The sequence below is a fragment of the Phacochoerus africanus genome, chromosome 11, assembly GCF_016906955.1.
Source record: "Phacochoerus africanus isolate WHEZ1 chromosome 11, ROS_Pafr_v1, whole genome shotgun sequence".
In the NCBI taxonomy this organism is placed as follows: Eukaryota; Metazoa; Chordata; class Mammalia; order Artiodactyla; family Suidae; genus Phacochoerus; species Phacochoerus africanus.
The window spans coordinates 859,535-874,000 of NC_062554.1; the positions used below are offsets into that span (position 1 = coordinate 859,535).

Sequence of the window (14,466 nt, forward strand, 5' to 3'; positions counted from 1 at the left end):
TTTCCAGAAAAAGACATCTGGCTATACTGCTGCTTTTTTGTTTTTCTTTTCTTTTTTTTTTTTGTATTTTTGCCATTTTTTGGGCCGCTCCTGCGGCATATGGAGGTTCCCAGGCTAGGGGTGGAATCGGAGCTGTAGCCACCGGCCTACGCCACAGCCACAACAACGCCGGATCCGAGACGCATCTGCGACCTACACCACAGCTCACGGCAATGCCGGATCCTGAACCCACCGAGCAAGGCCAGGGATCGAACCCGCCACCTCATGGTTCCTAGTCAGATTTGTTAACCACTGAGCCACAACGGGAACTCCTATACTGCTGTTTTTAAAATGCAACTTGCAACTTGTCTAGGGATCAAGAAATCATTTAACAGGTGGAAACCTGCAGTAAAAAAGTGGTAAAATGCATGCAGTATTGGTAATGTTTTATGAAACTTGTCTTAATTATTAAATGTGTAGATACATATGACCTGGTGATAATATGAAACATTTCTTTTGGTGGATCATGGTCCAAAAAGTTTGAAAAACCCAGGGCTAGGCAACGTGGTAGGATTCTGCTGCAGAGATGTAAGCAGCATCATTCTTAAAATATTCCCTCCAGTAAATGCAGGGGGGCCTGAATATTGTTTTGATGGCATCTTTTGTGTGTGTGTGTGTTTCTTGTGTCTTTTTAGGGCTGCACCCATGGCATATGGAGGTTCCCAGGCTAGGGGTCTCATGGGAGCTACAGCTGCCAGCCTACCCCACAGCCACAGCCACGTGCTGGCATCTCTTAATATGAGCAAGTGGCATGGGGTAAAGCATGACTTGGTACAGGCGATTTTACAAGGGTGAAGAAAGAGAAGCACAACCACATAGCTTTTTGATGGTCTGGCTCAGTCCAGGATGAAACATAGTCCCGTGCTTCCCAGCCTGGCTTTGTATCCCGCTAATGTGAAGATCTTTTAAATGTGGTTTCATGAGATCTCCTTAAGCAGAATTTCTGGAAGGGTGTCCGGTGAGTCTGTATTTAAACACAAGATAAAGCAAAGCAAATGGAAGTCCCAGGATGTCCACGCTACGCAGTCAGGCTTGGGACTCACTTGGCCCAGACTCTGTTCAGGAAGAGGTCGTTTCCATGCTTTCAAACAGCCCTCCATGCCTGCAGCTTCCCTGCCCCAGGCTTTTCACAGGCTCTGGAACGTAGGGAGTCCCAAGGGATTTCCTGGACAGGATGTGCGATGTAAGACCTCAGAGCTGCTGACCAAAGGTGGGACTGGACACGTCACAGCTCAGCCAGGCAGCTGGTGGCGTTTATCTTCTTTTGTTGGGCACTGTGGCACTAACACGCATGCTTGGATGGAGGCAGCGCTGGGGGCAAGGCAGAGAGAAGAGCCTTGTATTCTGTTCCAGACCTTCTTGAGAACGAAGTCTGGCCCGTACCCCAAAGGTCTACAGTACAGGACATGTTGGGGATTATTTGTGCTTTTGGAAAGTTTCTAAGACCGAAGCTACCTGTGGCCTGCCATGGCCATTATGGGTTTTGGATGAGCCCCACACGTTGCCAGAGGTGGGCCTCTGCCTCTCGGCATTAAAATGAACCTACATGCAGTGCCAAGTTCTTGGCTATTAATCAGTTAGATTTTAGAGGACCAGTGCCTGAATAATTAGGCTAGTATCAGGAGAGTTGTATTTTCCCCAACTCATACAGAGCAGGGCCCAGATCCACAGAAGCCCTTCTTTTTCAGGTCAAGAACTGCATTAGCATACAGCTGGAGCCAGAGTTTTCAGCCTTTATTGCGGGGTGGAGGGGCGGGGGACGGGAGGGGAATGCATTCAGAAGGTTCCACAGAGGTTTGTGGCTAAAACATATTCCTGGGAATTGTCATTTGATCTGTCAAGAGCCTTCTCAGCCATTCTGTGGGGACAAACACCCTCCACTCCGTGCCCCCCCCCCAATCTTTTAGACCACCTCCTAACCCACGCAGTGTGAGGCTTACAGCCCTCACTCCAGCTGGCTGGACCCTGGGGCATCAGCCTGGACATCACTGCAGTACAATATCATTGTTTTTGATAATATCGCTGTTACAAAGTTTTTTGTTTTTTGTTTTGGTATTTTTAGGGCCCCACCTGCGCATATGGAAGTTCCCAGGCTAGGGGCTGAGAGCTACAGCTGGCGGCCTACACCACAGCCCCAGCAACACGGGATCTGGGGAGCCTTGTCTGCGACCTACAGCACAGCTCACGGCAATGCCGGATCCTTAACCCACTGAGGGAGGCCAGGGATCGAACCTTCGTCCTCATGGATGCTAGTCAGATTTGTTTCCACTGAGTCACAACTGGAATGCCCAAAGTGTTTCTTTTTGTTTCTTCTTTCCTTTTTATTTCCTTTTTGCCTGCGCACCTGCGGCCCATGAAGCTCCTGGGCCAGGGAGCCAAGCAGGGCTGCAGCTGAGGCCTGGGCCAGGGCCCGGCGCTCGTTGCAAAGTTTTCCCTTTGCGCAGCCGTTGCTGTTTCTCTGCCCCGGAGACAGGGCTCGCGGGTCCTCTCGGAGGAGCTCCTTGCGGCACCTCCGAGCGCGCGCGCCTGCGGGAGAAGGGGCTGCGCGCCCGCCGGGCGCTTTGTCCCCGCGCGGCCCCCGTCCCCGTCCCCGTCCCCGTCCCCGCCGCTGCCCGGCCGGCGGCGGAGTTTCTCCAGGTGCGGAACTCCGGGCTCGGCCCCCGCCGGCGCCGGCGCCAGCGCCCGGGTGCGCGCCAGTCGCGGGGCAGCGCGGCCGGCCGCCCGCGGGTGAGTGGCCTTGGCCTCGGGCTCAGGGCGGGTCCGCGGGAGCGAGCGGGCGCCGGGCCGTTGCTATGGCGACGCGCGGGCGAATCGGCGGCTGGGCCTCCGCTGCCCGGTCGGCCGGCGGCCCCCGCCGTCCCCTCCTAGTGTGGCCTGGGGCCCAGCCGTTGGGACCCCATTTCCCCCGGGTCGGCGACTGGGGTGGGGGTGGGGGGTCCCTGGCCCCGGCGCTTCTCCATCTTCTCGCCTCCACCCCGTCGGGCCGTGAGCCGTTTCGAAATTGAAAGCGAACTCACTGTAGGGTAAGTGTGATTTGGAAAATGTAACATATCCTGGAAAGCTGAGAAGTTGATTTGTTGTGTTTTCCTTTCTGCCTCTTTGGAAATCTCCTAGAGCCTGGCACCCGGTAGGGCCTCGGTGTTTGGAGCTCTTTCTTACAGCGCGCTGGGTAAGGCGGTTCCTGGGGCGCCGTGAGCGCGCCTCGGAGACACTGTGGCCCGAGAGCGGCCTCTGCGGGGCGGGCGGGAGGCGACGCGCCTCGCCTCAGCTTCCTCGCCTGTAAATGCAGAGGGGATGGCGCGCCTAGCGCTGGTGGCCCCAGGAGCCTGCACGTTGTCAGGGTATTCGTTTACCAGCCGCACGGGGGGGATTCTCCTGGGCCTTTCTCACCAGCCAAGGGGGACCCTGGTTTTTTGTCTGACCACCAAAGAACTCCAGTATCCGACCAGAAAATAGGGTGCTGGTGCCCGGGAAGAGGGCTCTGCCGGTAGGAAGAAACATCAGAAGTGTTGAAATGAAACTTTCCTTGTCTCAGACACTCTTGCAGCCCCCCGGCTTCGCATCAAACTGCTGTCCATGCATTGGGCTCACGTGTAGGTCTCAGTCGGTCACGCCACCACCCTTCCAGTGTGCAGGCCAGACGTCTTGGACTGGCCCTGACACTAGCTGCCCCCTCTAGTTCCATGTCCAAATCATCGCCACGGTCTGTTCATTTTACATTCAAACTGAAACTCAGTCGCATCCTGGTATTTCTGTCTCGGCCACTCTTAGCCTAGACCGAGCTGCCCTGTCTCTCACCAGGTCTCCTGTAGTAGCCTCCAAACTGGCCCAAAGGAATGCACCTTATGCTTTCGATATTCTCATCCGTTCTTTGCCCTTCAGCAAGAGTAATCTTTGGAAAATTGAAATTTGATTTTGACCCCCCCGCCTCCACATGCCCTTAAAATTCGTCATGATTCCTCATTGCTGTTAGGATAAAGGTACAGCTCTTTAATGTGGCCTGTGAATTGAACTACCACATACGTTATCATACCGACCAAACTGCCTTTGAGAGTAAACGAGAGAACTGTAATTTGCACTGGGACCGTCCCTCAGGCAAACTGGAGCCAATGGGTACCGCCTGTGAGGTCTGGTGGCCGCTTCCTCCTCTCTAGCCTTGTCTTACACCAGCCCCACTCCCTGACCCCGGTTCTCTGTGTCCCGTTGCAGTGACACTGTCTCAGTCTTTTGTTGCTCTTCTCCTGCCTACCTCAGGGCCTTTGCACCTGCTCTTCTCCTTCCAGGTACGTGCTCCCTCTTCTGGTGAACTCTCACCTGTCCTTCATGTCTCAGATGAGCGGCCACAGACCACTTTGTCTAGAAGAACCCCCTGGGGACAGGCCCTTCTGACACCAGTTTTCTCTCCTTAGGAGCCCTGTCACAGTTTCACTTTTATTTGTCTCTGTGTCACATAGTATGTAGTTGACAAATCCTTAAATATTTGAATTATAAGGATTTCCCTGTGCCATTAAACAGTTTCTCGAGATAACCATCGTGCTTAAGAGTACAGACTCCTGAGCCAGGCAGGTGCAGAGATGTGACTTTCAGCTCTGCCACAGTTCCTTACCTGAAACCTAGGGGGCTACGCATGTTTTAAAATTCAGAGTTTTTCAAATTCTAGAAAGACAGTATGGTATATAAACCAAATCTCTTCCAGTGGGGTCCAGAGCTGCGCCCTGTAATCAAACACATTAATTTTCCTCTAGAGAGATGGTGTCACTCGAAGTGGGATAAATGAATACTGTACATGTGTTTGTGTCGGTTCAGGTCAGCGTCTGCCAGCAAATCAGTTTGCCACAAATTCATTGAGAACACGTGGTGTTTGGAGCTTTTGGGATTTTTAGACTTTGAGATAAGGGTGTGTGAGTCTGTGCCAGTGTAACCTTGACCCGATTACTTAGCTTCTCTTCGCAGGTGGTGCTAGCACCTCCCTGGCTCCCAGGTTCCGTTACGTTGTTGGAGGAGTAAGTTAGTTATACGTGGCGAATGGTCCTCAGTCAGGGCTGCGAAGAGTCAGATCTTACCGTATCATTTTTATCGCCTCCATAATAATCCACACTGTGGCCGAACCGTAATTTATTTGCAGGTTACTTATTGTTGGTTAATTGCATGTCAGGTACAAAAATGCAGAGACGAAGGTCTTTATGCTCAAACCCCTTGACTAGATTTTTGAGCACTGACGATCAGTTCCTAAAAATGAAATTACAAAGGGCAGATGAATGCTCTTCAAACATGCTGCCACCTTGAGAAAGATGACACCAGTTTACCATCCTGTGTCAGTTTTATGACACCTGTGTTGGCGTCATTACTTTTAAGAAATCTGCAAATTTCACAGGTAAAATAGTGCTTCGTTTTAACGGACACCTCCCATTATCAATATGTTTAAGCATTAGAGCCTCGATATTAGCTGTTTCTTCTCTGCGAATTGCCTACACATGCTTTTTGGTGGCTTTTGTATCGGAGTCTCCGTTGTTTAATCGTTTGATTTCTGCCTCCCCTTCCCCTGGGGGTGGGTGGGGGGAGCCGTATGCTGGGCTTTGGCTGGAACTAGTTGGATAAGGTATCTCTGAAGGCTGGGCGAGGTGTTACTGGCCTGCAGGCTACAGAGCGATGTAGAAAGCAGAGTTTCACAGGCCGGATCTTGGGGAAAACCTGAAACCAAGACCAGGCTGTTGATCTGAATCTCCTGGCCAGCAGGCCTTTGAGAAGGAGGCCGTCGAGGTAGGAGGCCAAGGACCAAGGCAGAAGAAAGAGGCAGCGTGATCCTGAGCGCGGGGGGAGAGGCGCTGTGACCTCCTTCTGTAGGGACCGGACAATGTCTTGTGCAGGTGAGACGGGAGAGCGGGCTGTGGGGTTGGGCGCTCAGACCCCGATGGGCGTGAACTCGGTGCAGAGTAAGCACAGTGACCCTTGCTTGCCACATCCGGCATTTCTCCGACAGTTGCCTTTTCATTTCATTCTTGATAGCTTTTGATTTATAAAAATTAAAGCAATTTTATGTTGTCTCCTTACTGACTCTTCCTTTTTTTTTTTTTTTTTAAATCAGCAAATGTACATTGAACATCTTGTTTGTGTGTTTATGAATCTCTTGGAACTCTTTTTTTGTTGTTGTTGTTTTTGGTCTTTTTGCTATTTATTGGGCCGCTCCCACGGCATGTGGAGGTTCCCAGGCTAGGGGTCCAATCGGAGCTGTAGCCACCGGCCTACACCAGAGCCACAGCAACGCAGGATCCGGGATCCGAGCCGCGTCTGCGACCTACAGCACAGCTCACGGCAACGCCGGATCGTTAACCCACTGAGCAAGGGCAGGGACCGAACCCGCAACCTCATGGTTCCTAGGCGGATTCGTTAACCACTGCGCCACGACGGGAACTCCTGACTCTTCCCTTTTTGATTCATAGCTTTTATGCTTGGAAAGTCGTCTTCATGCAGAGACCACATAACAAACCACATTCTCTTTAAAGGTGTTACTTGTGATGTCAGCAAATCAAGGAGAGTTAATGAAGGTGAAAGAGAATTTCGTGGCGTGATTTCTAATATATCCTAAAAGATGATGCTATAAAGGGCCATGCCGCCTGTGACCTTCGTGTCACCTTGAGGATGGACGAAGAGAGCTGCTGCTGCTGTAAAGGCGCTTGACGGAGACTTTTTCCTGCCGTGTCTGTCACGCACTGTGAACTTGTCGAATCGTATCCTCGGAGGCTTTGAGACGCATCCTGAAAGAGATGTGGTCTCTGAGGATACTTTTCTGCTGTATCCATCTGATGATCCTGTGTAGTATTTCAGGCACCTGCGGTGGTTAGACACTGAGACATAATTTCCCTGTTTTTAAAACGGACTGTAAAAATGGAAAATGAGAGTTTCTTTCATGGCTCAGTGGTTCCATGAGGTTGTGGGTTCAGTCCTTGGCCTGGCTCAGTGGGTTAAGGATCCGGTGTTTTGGTGAGCTGTGGTGTAGGTCGCAGATGTGGCTCAGGTCCCGCGGGGCTGTAGCTCAGATTGGACCCCTAGCCTGGGAACTTCCATGTGCCACGTGTTCGGCCCAAGAAAGCAATGAATGAATAAATAAATAAAAATCAAAAGGGAAAATGTAATGCAGAATTAACTGCCAGCCTCCTAGGCACTGGGGCAGCCGCTTTAAGATGTGCTTCGGAGTTTCCAGTCCTGCTGAGCTCCAGTAGGGATCTCTGAGGTGGATTGGGTCCTGCTGGGGTCGGTCCCAGGGTTCCAGAACGTGGAGAGTAAGTAGACAGACCGTTAAACTACGTTCGTATAGCTTTTCTTAGTTTACTAACTAAAATACATCTTTTCTTAGTTTATTAAAATAAATCATAGGGTGCGTGCGAGACTGATCACCTCGCAAATTCCTGCGGTTTTATCCATTCAAAGTTGTTTTATTTGGGGAAGATTTTAAGGTGGGGGCAGTAACCTTTATAATTAATCAGAGCAACCCTCCTCCTCAGAGTGGACTGTCTTTCTTAATAGCCACTGGCCTCTCACTCTGTCAGTGAGGATGTGGTTTAAGGCCAGGAATAAAGTGAGAAAAAACAACTTTCTATTGATGAAGAGGAGCTGATTTCGAAATACTGTTCCCATTTGCCTTGTTTTTTGATCTAAATTCTTTAGTAGACATTATTAACTTTTATAAACTTTCATTCGACAAACATTTATGGGTGCCCCCCGTGTGCTGGGCACAGTTCTGGAATACCGTCTTCTATTTTCACCTTTACGCGGCGTGTGCACCAGCTCTGCTCGGGACTCCGTGTCCCTGACGGGAGCTGGGTTCACCTGGAAAGGCCGGTCCCTCGGACTGGGACGTGTTCGTTCAGAGCGTCTAGGAGAAGCCTCGTGGAGGAGACGAGGCCCGTCTCTGACGCTGAGATGCTGGCGGCGGAAAGCGCTGCTGTGCTGCGCTGTCATCGTCGTGGTGACCTGGGCCTCTGCAGGACAGAGCTTTGCTGGGCAGGATCCACGCGCCCCTTACCAGAGGCAGTGCGTCCGAGGCTCCGGTTCCTAGGCGTGAATTATTTCCAATCTGTTCACTGTCGGCAGGTCGGACGTAGGCTCTTGTATCTGCTCCAGGGAGCCCGGCTTCCAGCGGCTGAGATATTGGGAAGAAAGCAAATATTTATCCGTGGACGTTTTTCATGGAAGTCAAATTAATTTTTTCTCGGTCTTCTGTATGCCGGTGTTCAGTTTATGGCACTGAAAGTCCGTGCTTTTCCTATTTGTTATTATGAACGTAAACGCCCGCGTCCAGCAGTGATTTTCAAGTTAATGTGGTTGCTTTCCTCTCATAGCTCTTTGATGGTACCTATGTTATGCTGTGTACACTTAGCTCCTTTTTGTACTTGCAGCTCACGTTTTAATTGAGATATGATTAACATAGCATATAATTAATCCTTTGAAAGTGTGAAATTAAGTTTTTAGTGTATCACAAGGCTTTGCAGTCATCACCGCCGCCTCCTTCTGGAATGTTCCATCGCCCCAGGAAGGGACCTCACACCCTGGGCGGCTCCATTCTCCCCGCCCCCCGGGCCCTGGCGCACCCGGGTCTCTCTGTGGATTTGCCTGCCCGGGCGGACGTTTTCTGGAAACGGCCTCGTGCGCTGTGGCGCCTCTTGCATTGGGTTCCCTCCCTGAGCGCGGTGTTTTCCAGACTCGTTTCTGTTGTGGGAGATCAGTCACTCCAGATACGGTCCCACTGGAGGACACGCCTGATGGTTTGGTCCCTTCCTTGGTGGGGCCCCTGCATCTTTGTTTTCTTTGCTTTTGTGAGCAGTGCGCACGTGAAAATCCACAAGTGAGTTTGGTGTGAACACGTCTCCTCCTCATGTCCCTCGCGTCCGCCTCTCGGCGTAGTGGGGCTCGTCCCTGAGTGTCACCTCGGGTAGCATTTCCGAGACTGTTGCTCAGAGTGGCCGCACCGGGCACAGCCCCGTGGCCGACGTGGAAGGAGTCTCATTTCTCCGCAGCAGCACCAGCCCTGTTTTATGGTCGCTCTAGCTTTTTTTTTTTTTTGTCTTTTTGCCTTTTCTAGGGCCTCTCCCGAGGCATATGGAGGTTCCCAGGCTAGGGGTTGAATCGGAGCTGTAGCCACCGTCCTACGCCAGAGCCACAGCAACGCGGGATCCGAGCCGCGTCTGCAACCTACACCACAGCTCACGGCAACGCCGGATCGTTAACCCACTGAGCAAGGGCAGGGACCGAACCCGCAACCTCATGGTTCCTAGTCGGATTCGTTAACCACTGCGCCACGACGGGAACTCCAAAAGGTAGGCCTTTGGTAATTGCTTTGTATCATACAGTTACAAAGCAGTTAGAAATTTCTGAAAGGATTTTATTGTTAAAAAAGTTCATTCTTGCATAAATAATACCTAGGACTTCTTTGGAACATTGTTGTTCAAGGGACCTGGTCAGATATGCTCAAACAGGACAGGCCCACGTTTCCAGCCCCCCGGGAACGACGCCGTGTGTAGAGTTCCAGGCCTCTGCGTGCGGGCACCACGTCGGGCGAGGCCCTCCGGAGAGGGCACCCGAGGGTTTTGCTCTGGGATGCGCCCCTTGAGCTGTTGGAGTCTGCGTTGACCCGCGTGTGCGTGGGGCAGAGGTGTCCAGAGTCATTCCTTTGCATGAGGGGACCCGCTGTCCCAGGAGCCTTGGTTGTGCAGCTTCCGTTGTTTGTCTGAGTCAACTCGTGAGTCACGTTTTGAGGAAACAAAATTTGGCTGATTGCTTGTCGCCTCAGTTAGAAGCCACCGTCCTGCCCAGAAGGCCCTGCAGGTAAAGGAGCATCTGTCCGGCTGCTTAGGACGCTGGCTCCAGCCCCTGCGCAGGCTGCCGATGTGCCCAGTTGGCCTGTGGGGGTGTGAGCTCCGGGGCTGCTCCCCCCAGTCTAACTATGGCCCCTCAGGGGGCCCCCCCGGAGCTGACCCTTGGCTCTTTCCCCTGAGGTGCAGCTGCTCCCCCTGGACCCTCCTGGCGGCGGCGGGAGAGGCCCTCACCCTTTCCTTCTAGACTCACGGGGGGAGCGTGGGACAAGCTGTCAAGGTTTCAGCAGAGACACGTTCTGTTTCCAGGGCAGGCAGGGCTTCTCCGCCCCTTCATGCTTCCTTTTGAAAGGCCCTCCCTCTGGAATCACAACTCACTGAGCCTGGCTTTTTTCAGAATCCCGTTTTCTTGAAATGCAGTGGCGGGAGGGAGGCTCGTGTTCCACCCAGCGGCTCGGGTGTGCAGTGCGCGGTGCGGGAGGCGCTCAGGCCTGGGGTCGGGCGCAGTTTTGTCCCTGCAGCCCCACCTGTGGTTTCTTTCTAATAGGGGTTTACCATCCTAGCTTCCCAGGCTTATTGAAAAACAAATCAAATACCGTATATAAAGTGCTTGTCAAATTGTAGCTCCTCAATAAATGCTACTTTCCTTTCTCTTCCAGATTTTCTGGGAAATTCGTTAAGTTCAGTTTTGTTTTGTTTTGTTTTTAGGGCCACACCTGAGGTGTATGGAGGTTCCCAGGCTAGGGGTCGAATTGGAGCTGTAGCCACTGGCCTACACCAGAGCCACAGCAACACCAGATCTGAGCCACGTCTGTGACCTACACCCCAGGTCACGGCAACGCCGGATCCTTAACCCACTGAGCGAGGCCAGGGATCGAATTCGCAACCTCATGGTTCCTAGTTGGATTTGTTTCCGCTGCACCAAGACGGGAGCTCCAAATTCAGTGTTTTTTCAACTCCATGGACTCTCAGGAGTGGAAGGGACCTTCACGCCTGTGACGGAAGCACTTGCCGTATCTGTCAAGGCTCCTTTCCTGTTTCTCCGCTTGATGTATTCAGTCAGTCTTTACTGACCACGTCCTGTGTTTCAGGCGCTGCTCTCCGGATGTCTGTCGCACATCAGAAGAGGGAGACCACAGGCAGGGGACACAGAGCCTGGCACGTGGCTGGCACCCCATGTACCCCGCCTCCCTCCCGTGATTCAGTCACGTCCAAAATGCTGCGCCAGACCCTGCGCTGAGCTCCGGGCGTGCAGACGCGGCCTTGGCGAGCTCGCAGTCTGTTCCAGAGGGACCCAGACCCAGAGGGGGTCGCATCCTGCGGGAGGAGGGGGGGAGACGCTGGGCTGGTGCACGCGGAGCTGGGAGAGCCCCCCCACCCCACCCCCAAGCCAGGCCGTCGGGCTCTGGGGGCTGAGGAGTAGGCGGGAGGCCCGGCGGCAGGGACGGCGTGGGTCTCTGAGGGCGTCGGTATGAGGATGATGGCAGTGGCGGACGGCCTGCCGCGCCGGGCAGAGGCTGAGCTCCGCTCGGGGGGTGGGGGGGGAGACACAGGCGTGGTGCATGGCGAAGGACGCACGTCGGTCTTGGTTTTCTTCTCCTTCCTCTCAGCCTCGCCGAAAAACCCTCCCTCTGTCTTCCGTCTTCAGCATTCTCCCCCGCCCCGAGCCTGCGAGGTGGGGCTTCTGCTTCCCTGCGTCTCTCCTTCAGCATCGCGGGGGCTTTGCTGTCTGCTGGGGCCGGGGAGAGCTCCCTCTGGGCTGAGCACCGGCTCGGGAGGGGTCTCTGTCCCTCTCTGCCCATCAGGTTGGCGGAGAGCCGGCCCAGGGAGGCCCCGCGTGGACGTGCTGCCCCGGGTTCTTGCTGGTGCGGGGCCTTCACGCTCTTCGCCCCCGGGGGCACTTCGATGGCTCTGCTGCGGGCCGCACCTCGAGGGTCCCTCTTGCGTTGCCTTTTGCAGGTACCCGTGGGGCCGACGACGGGCCCAGCAGCGCAGGAGCTGAAACTGGGGCAGCCTCTGCGGTAGCCCGTCCTTTATCCCTCAAGACACAGGCCAGGCCGCCCGTCGGATGTGGAGGACGTCAGGGTTTGCAGCGGTGGCTCCTGGGGGCTTTGTTCCGAGAGCCTCCCTGTGGGAGGGTGATGGAGCTGGGCCTGGGGAGACTCGGGAGGGCGTGCGGGCAGGGCCGAGAGCGCTTGCCAGGCGTGGGAAGGGTCCTGCAGGTGTAGCGGACAAGGCACCAGATTTGGGGCTTTGATTCTGCCTTCTTTCTTACTGGCGTTATTGTTATTTTTTCATCTAAATTCTTTTCAGCCTAAAATAATTCTGTGATTCAGTAAATGAAACAGGCGGTAACTATGCTGATTAGATCTAGATTCTTGAGGCAGATTGAATGGCAGCATTTTAGCTCTCTGAGCTCAGCCACTAGTGAATTGAAATTGTAATAGCTGTATTTATTATACTCGGAATTGAATGAGCAATTAATAAGCCATTCCTTAGCCCCATATTATCTCTGTTTTACAGACTAATTTTTTTCAATAGGATTTCCTTAATTGTATCAAATGTTTCATTCCCAGAATGCTTAACTTGTCTGATTCATATAATCTCCAGGGAAACTAAACAGTCTTAATTACATCCAGCATTTTGATTTCATTTGATTCTTGAGATGAAATTAAAGTAATTTTTTTAAAGGCTCTGACTACTCTGTACATACCTGTGCTTACTGCGGGTTGCGCACCTTTGGTCCCATACATTAGCCTTACCGGTGTTTCGGAGAATTTAGCTCGAGGCCCAGCATGTCGCGTGGGTAGCGTCTTTCCGGATGAAGCGCTCGATGACACCGTGGCTGAAGCTGCCCTCCCCCATTGTCCTCGTCCCTGGCTTCGGAGGCACTGGCTTCTGTTTTCCGTCTCCGTGGCACACCCACGACTTGCCCCGCGGGAAGCAGAGGTTTCCTGGGTTTGACTCCGTCCCACATGTCTGCTTCCTGGTGAATACATGTTGGCCATGTTGGTGGCCTTGGTCTCTTAGTTTGAGACGCCACTTTTCACTGGCGATACTGGCCCATCGAATTTGACCCAGAGGAGACCGAAGGGCCCGGCACGGTGAAGGGTCTGTAAACGGGGTGGGGGACCGCTGCGGGTGTCGGGATGCGTGAAGACAGCCGGCCTCTGGGCAGTGTCACCGGGTTACGTGCTGCTGCGTATCTAGAGGACGGGGACGTGGTAAAGACGGACCGGGCTGTCTGTCAGGACAGACTCGGTGCCACCGACAGGGAGGTCGCTGGGCTCGACCCGGGAAGGAGCGCCGCCACTGGAGCCCAGCGACGCCAGCTTCTTGGGGAAAGTGGAGACCGGCTGCTGTCGTTGGGAGACGTGGAGCAGTGTCCGTGTGCATGTCCCTCCGCTCTCTGGCAGGAGCCCCGGGCCGTATCTGGCGTCCTCTGATGCTCCTTCCAATCCCTGAGGCCGTGACCGCGTCTCCACTCCCTCGTCTGGATTTTGCTCTGGTGCTTGGCGTGATGAACACGGTGGGCGTGTATGTTTGTGTGACTTTGTGTTCTTGAACACGCCTCTGCCGAGAAGGCTCTGGCGCGGCGGGTGGGAGCCAGCCGATACTAAATTGTCTTCCTGGGCGACTCACAAAGAGGGTGGGCGCGCACACACTCACCCACACATCCCACACCCGTGCTGTGTCATTGAGCGCTACTGTACCTTCGTGGTTTTGTCCTCTGTGCCTGTTGGAATCAAAATGGATCAAGCCATGTGCTAGAGAGACGTCTGAGTCTCATAGGAACATTTTTCAAAAAATTGTGAACACGTGTTATCAGATCGATTTAAAAAATACTGTTGTTAAGCGTTCAAAATAAAGCAAAAAAAGCTTTTGCAGAAGTAGGGGTTAAAACTTGGTACTTGTATTGTGAGGCTACTTTGGAAGGATCTATAGGTAAAGTAGTTTGGACATCAGCCAGTGGCCGAGACATTTAAGCACGGGGAGTGGGAGCACGATTGTCATTTTGGAAATTGTGTTTTCAGAACCCCTCACACATGGGACCGGTGGGCGCAGGATTAGTGGTTTCGGATGAAATCACCACTCACTGCAGTTCTGACGTGGGGTCGTAGAGGTAAAATGAAATCCACCTTCCTGAAGAAATACTTGTTTTTCGAAATGATTAAACTGATTTTTGTGCAAACCACTAGGAGTTCAAAAAATACAGCCCTTGTGAAAGAAGACTTAGTGCGTTTAGCTTTCACACCCTTCGCTCACTGTGGATGGAATGCCTTTACATCGACTGGGTTATCCTGCCAATAAATGGACAAAATAGGGGCGCTGACAGGCCCTCTCTTTGGGAGGGGCTCAACCTCTAGGGACACATGTTCTCTCTCAGGACAGACTTTCTTCCGAAGTGGGGAGGCTCCATCTAAGGGCTGGGTTTCTTTTCCAAAGTCTTTCGAGAAGCCTGCTTTCTGGGAGAACCTAAGCACAGCAATGCCTCCTGTAGCTGCTCACAGGTGCAGCAGGCCGTGGGGGGGTAGGGAGGAGAGCAGCCCCACCCTCAGATGAGTGGACTCCGGTGTGGGTGATGGGGGGACCCCGGGAGGCGAGGGGGTCAGTGAGC

General features: G+C 53.2%; 1 protein-coding gene across 1 annotated transcript in view; it reads left to right on the forward strand.

The window, feature by feature from the left end:
* The first annotated feature begins 2,856 nt into the window (after window positions 1-2,856).
* Window positions 2,857-14,466, forward strand: part of STK33 (serine/threonine kinase 33) — a 155,625-nt gene continuing 144,015 nt past the window's right edge. Inside the window, exon 1 of the mRNA XM_047752574.1 lies at window positions 2,857-3,062. The gene's annotated coding sequence lies outside the window, so the exon portion shown is untranslated. The remainder of the gene's footprint in view (window positions 3,063-14,466) is intronic.